Source organism: Elephantulus edwardii, unplaced genomic scaffold (genome assembly GCF_000299155.1).
Source record: "Elephantulus edwardii isolate Elephantulus edwardi_28Jun2011 unplaced genomic scaffold, EleEdw1.0 scaffold00284, whole genome shotgun sequence".
In the NCBI taxonomy this organism is placed as follows: Eukaryota; Metazoa; Chordata; class Mammalia; order Macroscelidea; family Macroscelididae; genus Elephantulus; species Elephantulus edwardii.
Genome location: NW_006400034.1, coordinates 2,779,542 through 2,787,382, shown reverse-complemented (window position 1 = coordinate 2,787,382; position 7,841 = coordinate 2,779,542). Strand labels below are relative to the sequence as shown.

The 7,841-nt window shown below is 39.3% G+C and overlaps 1 pseudogene; it reads left to right on the top strand.

Moving 5' to 3' along the window:
• The first annotated feature begins 4,330 nt into the window (after positions 1-4,330).
• Positions 4,331-4,615, top strand: LOC102877096 (annotated as a pseudogene).
• The last annotated feature ends 3,226 nt before the right edge of the window (positions 4,616-7,841 follow it).

Here is a 7,841-nt window from a genome sequence, read left to right as displayed (position 1 = left end):
TAACAAAAATTTACAGAATACTCCTGGGCCTCCACAAGAAAAAGACTGATAACCCAATTACAAAAGGGGCAAGAGATATGAAAAGAATTTTCACAGAGGATGATATGTGAATGGCAAAGAAGAAATGCTCCAAATCACTGGAGATAAGAGAGATGCTAATCAAAACCACAATGAGGTATCATCTCTCTCCAGTAACAGTGGCAAAGTTTAACAGAGCAACAAGTAATAGATATTGGAGAGGATGTGGTGAGAAAGGAACTCTTATACATGGTTAGTGGGATTGTAAAATGGTACAACCATTCTGGAAGTCAGTTTGGCACTTCCTCAAAAAGCTGAACATAGAAATTTCATATGACCCAGCTATTCCACTACAGGACTATACCCTGAGAATATGAGAACTGAGGCACAAACTGAGATTTGTGCACCAATGGACAGAGCAGCATTATTCACCATCACAAGAATATATAAACAGAACAAATGTCCAACCACAAACAAATGGATTGAGAAATTATGATATATTCACACAATGGAAAGCTATGCAGCATGCAGGAGCAATAACTTTGTAAATTATTACTTAAATTGGGAGAGACTGGAAAGCATTATGCTGAGTGAACTAACTCTGTCCCACAAGGATAAATATTGTGTAAGACCATTATTGTAGAATGAGTATAAGGATCCAGGAGGGGTGGGAGAGGCTGGAAGCAGAGGGATGTGGCTGTGCAGGGGGAAGGGGTGATTAATCATTGGGTTGTACAATTTGATGGGTGAGGGGGTGAGGGAAATGGAAAGAATTTGTTCAAATTTGTATTAGAATTTTGTAAATAAACTAATGAAAAGAAAAAAATAAAAATACCATATTTTGGCTCATGCAAGTCTTCAAACTTGCTCTCAAAGACAATTGTCAGTAGTGTTGAAACTGATATTGGTGCCTTCTAGCACTTTGGAGAGGGCTTTGAAAGAACTTTTTTCTCAATGCAATGATACATTTTTTGGTTTCTTGTCTACTGCTACCATGAGTGTTGATGTGGATCCAAGGAAAATGAAATTGTTGATAATGTTAATATTTTTTCCCTCTGTTGTGATGTTGTTTATTGGTCCAATGGTGAAAATTATTTTCTTGATGCTGAGATATCATAGTGAAAACTGTAGTCTTCCATCTTCAGCAGCATGTTCATCAACTCTTCATCACCTGAGCTTTAGATACTCCAAGTATTATATTGAAACAAAACCACCACCACAAACCCCACTATCACTGGGGTAATGCTGACTCATAAGGACCACACGCAAGAGAGTAGGACTGTCACATACGGTTCACAAAACCGTAAATCTAGAAAAGCTGATCGCCTCATCTTCCACCCCATAGAGTGGAGGATTTAACCTGCCACCCTTTTGATTACAACTCAACAGCACTAAAAACTAAAGTTTGAAAAGCAAAGTAAGGACAATCCTTAGTGACAGAGGGATTGACACAGTGACTGTAACAATGAGGTCAAGCCTACTGGCGATTCTGAGGACGGCACAGGAGAGGGTAAGGTTGTTTATAGGGTTGTTCCACATCATAGTGCACTCAACAGCACCTCGTAAAAACGTACCACAGCCAGACTCCAAAGCCACACTGAGTAACGGGGAATTCAGATTTTGCAAGTGACAAGTGAATTGTCCTTGGACAAATCGCTCAGCCTCATTCTGTCTCAGTTTTCATTGAGAGAACAATCTGTTCAAGAGAATAATCTGTCACATGTCAAAATATCACACGTATCTGTCACCCATGCAATTATGGGGATCAAGTTAATGTGTGGAGAAGACTCAGAACAATACTCGATACTGTTGTTGTGAGTTACCATTGAGTCCAGTATGACTCCTCACGACCCTACGAACGACGGACCTGAGCCTAGCCTTTTCATGTGCCATCCTCACCATTTCTGACATCCCTGGGCAATTGTTACAGTCACTGTGTCAACCCATCTCCCCGAAGGTATTTTTTATTATTTATTATTATTAATAATATTAATAAAAATTTACAGAGATTTTCTATTTCCATTCGTTCATTGTTACACTTTTCTCCCTGCCCACAGTACAGAAAAAGTCTTTCATTGTTATACAATCCCTCCCTCCAAAGTCCACTCCACTATGCAGCCTTCATTCTGGACTCCTGTCATGACAATAATACCTATTCATATATCCCTTTTAATGAGTTTACTCTCTCATCTGTTTCAATGAAGTATAAAGATGGGATAAATTATGTCTACTGCATTGAAAGTCTTTTCTTTCACTGACCCCCGACTTGCCCAAGCATGACATCCCTTTTCAGGGGCTGGCCCCTCCTAACAACATGCTCAAATTATGAGAAATGAAGCTTTGCCATCTTTGCCTCTAAGGAGCATTCTGGCTGCACTTTCTCAAAGACATAGCAGGGTTATGTTTTTGGTTTGTTTTTTTTTTTTTTTACAATCCCTGGGATATTCAGGATTCAACACCACAAGTAAAAAACACCAGTTCTTCTTCTGTCATATTTATTCATTGTCCAATTATAGCAACTTCAAACTCAAACCTATTACCTTTGAGTTAGAACTGAGTAATAGTTGACCCTCCATCAAGTTTTCTGGGGCTGCAAATCACATAAGAGGAGATTGCCTATATTTCTGCCACAGACAGACCAATGGATTTGAGCACCAGAAAGATACCACCTTTGGTTTACAGCACAAGTCCAAGCAGATGATGTTACCAGACTCCCTCCATATGTCAGGCACCATAAACATGAGAGAGTTGTGGAGGCATAATGTTTAAGGTGCTTGACTGATAACAGAAAGTTGGAGATTCAAACCCCTTAGCAGCTACATGGGGAAAGGATGTCCCAGCCAGGTTTACAGACAAATGTACAGAGTTGGAAGCTCTGTGGGGCAGTTACTATTTCCATAGGGTTGAAATGTGTTGGAATCAACTCAATGGCAGTGGGTTCCAACTTGGTTCTTATTTCTGTAAATGATCATTTTAATTGGATCATAGTGCTCATAATATAATGGAGAAATAAAAGAATGGTATCGGTTGAGGAAATGTACCATTATGTGCTTTTATCTTATACTCTAGAGAATAATTACTGAAAAAAAGTTTTATCTTCTGCTAATTGTCTCCTTCTTCTCATTGTTAGACCCTAAGGAAACATTTCAGAGAATCCCTAGTTGAAAGCACATCTCTTGAAAGAACTCTTGAAGACCAAGGTGGTTGCTGGAATACAGGACCAAGAGAAGGTGGCAGATTGAGACGCCTTCCGGAGTTTCCTCAGTCACGGAACTGTCGGGAATATGTGAGTGAGTAACCATGGCAGAGTTGACCTCCAGTGCGTTTTCTACTAATTCTCTGCTTCTAATTCTCTGTAGCAAAGCCACTGCCCCATTCATCTCAGAATGAAGCACCATCCTAAAGGCTGAGTGAGGGTTTGAACCCGTTTAGTACTTCTGTGGAAGAAAGGCCCAGTGGTCTACTTCTATTAACCTTGCCACTAACAAAACTCTCTGGACCAATTTTGCTCTGTACTTCGTGGTTCCAGCCTTGAGTCAGAATTTACTTGCTTACACTGAATTTGTTTGTTTGCTTTTCACCTTCCCCTTATTACATTGGCTTTCTGACCCAGTCTTAGGCTTCATGCAGTAATGTGTTATTTCCCAACTATATTACTCCTTCTCTTTCAAAATATCTATTTTTATTTTTAAATTTTCTCATATTATATTCACCCTTGGGATATTGCATGTAAGTTATTTTTGTATAATTATCCTGCCCTAATTTGTTCATTTTGATTTTCATGTTGCATCAGAGGAGATGACTAGAATACGATTTACTGTCTGTCCCACACTGAGGCATATGAGACTGCTGACAATTTGAGACTAGTAAAAAAATTTACTGCCATGAAAAAATTGACGTAGTGGCCATTGCATACGTGTATTAATGTTTTAAACTCTAGATCCAGAAATAGAATCTCTGAGTCACAAAGAATTAATGTGTTAATATATGTGAATATGCTCCACTTCAGTTTTTTAAAATGTGAAGCTACAATCCCTTGGAAATGAGCCGTAAGGGGAAGAATAGCCTGAAGGAAGTTTATTAGGAAACTCTCTTGGGATTTATACTTGAAGTGAAATTGGACAAAGCAAGTAGTTGAATCTTGATGTTGTGAAACAAATGCTTTAGCTGATCCTTTGGAAACTATGCAGATAGGACGAGCACCCATCTGTAGCCTCACATTTTCCTGCCTTTGAATTGGGGCAGTGAGCTGTGTTGGAAGAATTTCCAGACGTGGTTTATTTGTTCGTGGGCGATTCTTCAACCAATCACAATGTCATCCAACACAGACGTATCACTTTCTTCATATGATGAAGATCAGGGATCCCAATTGAGATGAAAAGCTAAAGAGGCACCATTTGTCCCCATTGGAATGGCGGGGTTTGCTGCAATCGTGGCGTACGGATTGTACAAACTGAAGAACAGGGGGAATACGAAAATGTCCATCCACCTGATCCACATGCGAGTAGCAGCCCAAGGCTTTGTGGTGGGAGCAGTGACTATTGGTATGATGTATTCCATGTATCGAGAACACTGGGCCAAACCTAATAAGTCTTAGAAGAAGAGATGCTGCCTCTGCCTTGTTCGTGTTGCTTGATTAGACCCTCCACTTTGAAGTTAGGTGCTTTATGTTAAAAATAAATAATCTGAGTGGTTCCAGTAAACACACGGTATTTTAGACACAGGCTTTCTTTATTGCAGCCTCGACTTGCCTTGTGACCAAATTGCCGGTGCCCTGACCACTAACTAGCCATCCAAGGGAGTCAGGTTAGCAAAAATGAAACAGGCCGCCCAAATTCTCAAACTCTTAGGAGGAAATTCTCTTTGAAAAAGACAGCGGGCTGACAGTGAAGGACTTGCAGCGGCTGCGGCACACCCCGTGTCGTGTGGTGTGCTGTGTGCCCCGGTTAACTGGACTCTTTCCTGCCTGGCGTGAGGAGTGACCACGCACCTCAGTTACTCGAGCTCATTGACTCTTTCAAAACCCTCTCAGAAAACAAGATGGAGTACTGGCTCTCACAGCAGAAAAGGTGTATATGTTTAAATTAATCCTAAAAATCTGGCAACAGCTGCTCAGAAGTAGTATTTATTTTAGAATTGTACACATAAAGGCTGCTGTAATTGCAGAATTCTATTTTTTTGGCTGCTGTCACGTTAAAGTAACTTTTCAATGTCCTGTTGAACAGAAGTTGTACGTTCTAATTGCTAATCCAACAGTAAATGAAGATCACTTTTACAGTGAAAAAAAAGAAGAATTTCCAGCTGAGAGTCATCAGTCACAAATCATTGGTTCCGTTTGGGAATTGTGCATCTTACTTGTGAAGGTTGAATCTGGGGAGTGCACCACAGAATCCTCTCCAGTCCAGTGCTTGTGACACTTCAGTTTAATTTTTTTATGTAATACCTTTAAGAAGTAGTCCTCTAGCCTCTAATTTATGTCTCGTCCTGGAGAAACTTAGTCCAACTCAGGTCGGTGATTGATATCATTTGATCCTTTATCATTGTAGATTACGCTCGTCTCTAGCATTTCTCCTTGCTTAAGTGGCTTTATTGTAGAAATGACTCTGTCATCCCTGTGTCCAAGTCAACATTTGTCAAGGGAGTAGAAAGATACTCCTCACAGAATCATGTGGATTCAGAATGTGTTCTTTACCTCTCTCATTATGTAATGTCAGTTCTATCACCCAGGTCAGTGGTTCTTTTCCTTGTGTGCTGGTCTCTTGGCAAAGAGATCCAAACATAATTAAGTAGCTGATGTTTCAAGCTTAATGGAAATCATGAAATGTCCTTAAAAGAACTATTCCTCATCTGGAAGGCAGGACCTCTAAATCTGCAGAGCTCAGAATTGTGGAGATGAGAAATATCTATTTCCCAAGTGATCAATGAGAGTAAGACGAAGTGCCTGCCTATTTCCACCTGATGATTTCCACAACTACAGCTGTAGTCCATTTAGGCTACAAAACCATAGAATGAGTATTGACTTCATGTATGTACTTTATTCCGTAGGTATCATCTAAGCGGTATCTCCTTGGTTTTCCCTTCAACAGTTCGTTAGCCTATTAACCTCCTGCTGAAGTTACATGTAAATCAGTGGATGCCATAGTCACGTGCCCACTGCTGTACCACTCCTGCTAAAAAGTGGGTTCCTTTCTGCAGTGAAATGTTATGTAGATCCAGTGTTCCTTCAGATAATATACTAGACAGGAAAGGGGAAGAAATGATCATAGGCAAAATAAATGTGTACTCCTGGTAAAATGAGTCATTGGTCCTTCTAGGGTGAAATAGGTCCAGTTTGAACAGTCTGCTGTCCAGTGGATGGGAAATCCCTCTGAGGCATGGTAATACCTTGAGGACATAGCATTGTTCTCTGTTGTTGAAGAGTTGAAGACACACAAGTAAGTATAGTTGCATTAGCCTTGACAATGCATTATTAGAAACTCAGAAACTCATATTACAGCCTCCACGCAGAGCTTCTGTTGATACCACGTCATGACTTCATTCATACCTCCACTGTGCCAACATTGTGGTAGCTGATGGCAGAGATTGATTGATATTAGTTAGGCTTTACTTTTTTCTTCTTTCTGTGGTAGATATTAGATTTCCATGTGGAATACCATGCTCTAGGAAGAAGAGAATGCCTTGCTTGACATTTCAAGAATTCTTAGAAAGGGTCAACTGACATTGCTATCTCGTACTTCAAGCATCATCGTATTCTCTATTCAGGGTGTAGGGATATGAGGTTTACACATAATAAATGAAGTTTTGGCCTAGGCCCACCTTACTGCGGGTCCAAGTGCTGTCTCTCTCTATTGGGTCATTTCTTTTTTTTTTAGATATGTGAGCATTGCTTGTGTATTCTGGAAATGAGTCGTTTGTGATTGAAATGTCTTACTCTATTCTTGTCTTGTTGTGAAGATTTTATTGGGGACTTTCTGTGGTTTTGTTTTTTAGTAAAAGACAATGCTCCTATTCTCCCTGATCCCTGCTGCACTGGAACAGATGAGAGGAAGGACTTTCTGAAAGAATGTATGATTACAATCTGGAACAAGGGGTGCATTGCAAAGTGGACTGAGGAAGAGGAAGATGAGGGTGAGAGAATGTGTAAAATATGTTAACGGTGGATGAATGAAAACCCAACCTTTTCAAGCTTTTGTTACAATCACAATTTAAAAAACAAAGACAATTCTCAATGAAAAAAATTGCATAAAATGAGCTCCCTTTCCCTCCTTATGGGTAGTGTTTACTATTTTTATGCAGAAATGTACACATAACTCCACCACATGAAAGTATTCTCCTAATTTATGAAGTCTAATGGCTTTGGTTTTATTTTTAAAATCTAAGTGTGTAATTATTATTGATGAAGTGACGTAAAAGGTTTAATTGCTCTTCTTTTCCCCCTTATTGATGTTCAGCTGATGTTCTATAAATGGTTTTTTAAATTTTTGTATCTTCCATTTTTTATTACCAATATGCAAAATTTTGCATTCCTGTTTTGAAAAGTTGAGAAATGTTTCAATGGCCTTTCTTGTGGAAACTTGTGTATCTGCATAAATAACATTGCATATCTATTGAGACTTAGAAACATTGTTTTTCCCTTCTTTCCACGCTGAATGTTACAATGGAGAAAAAGTCAATGCTGATCTGAGTTTTCTTTTATAGGTAACTTGTAATTTTTTGCCCGAGGGTCCTGAGTTATTTTTCCATCTTTGAATTCTGATAAATACAAGAAAAATTATTCCATTTTCATCATTATATTTAGATTTTCTTCCTAAGTCAAGATGCAT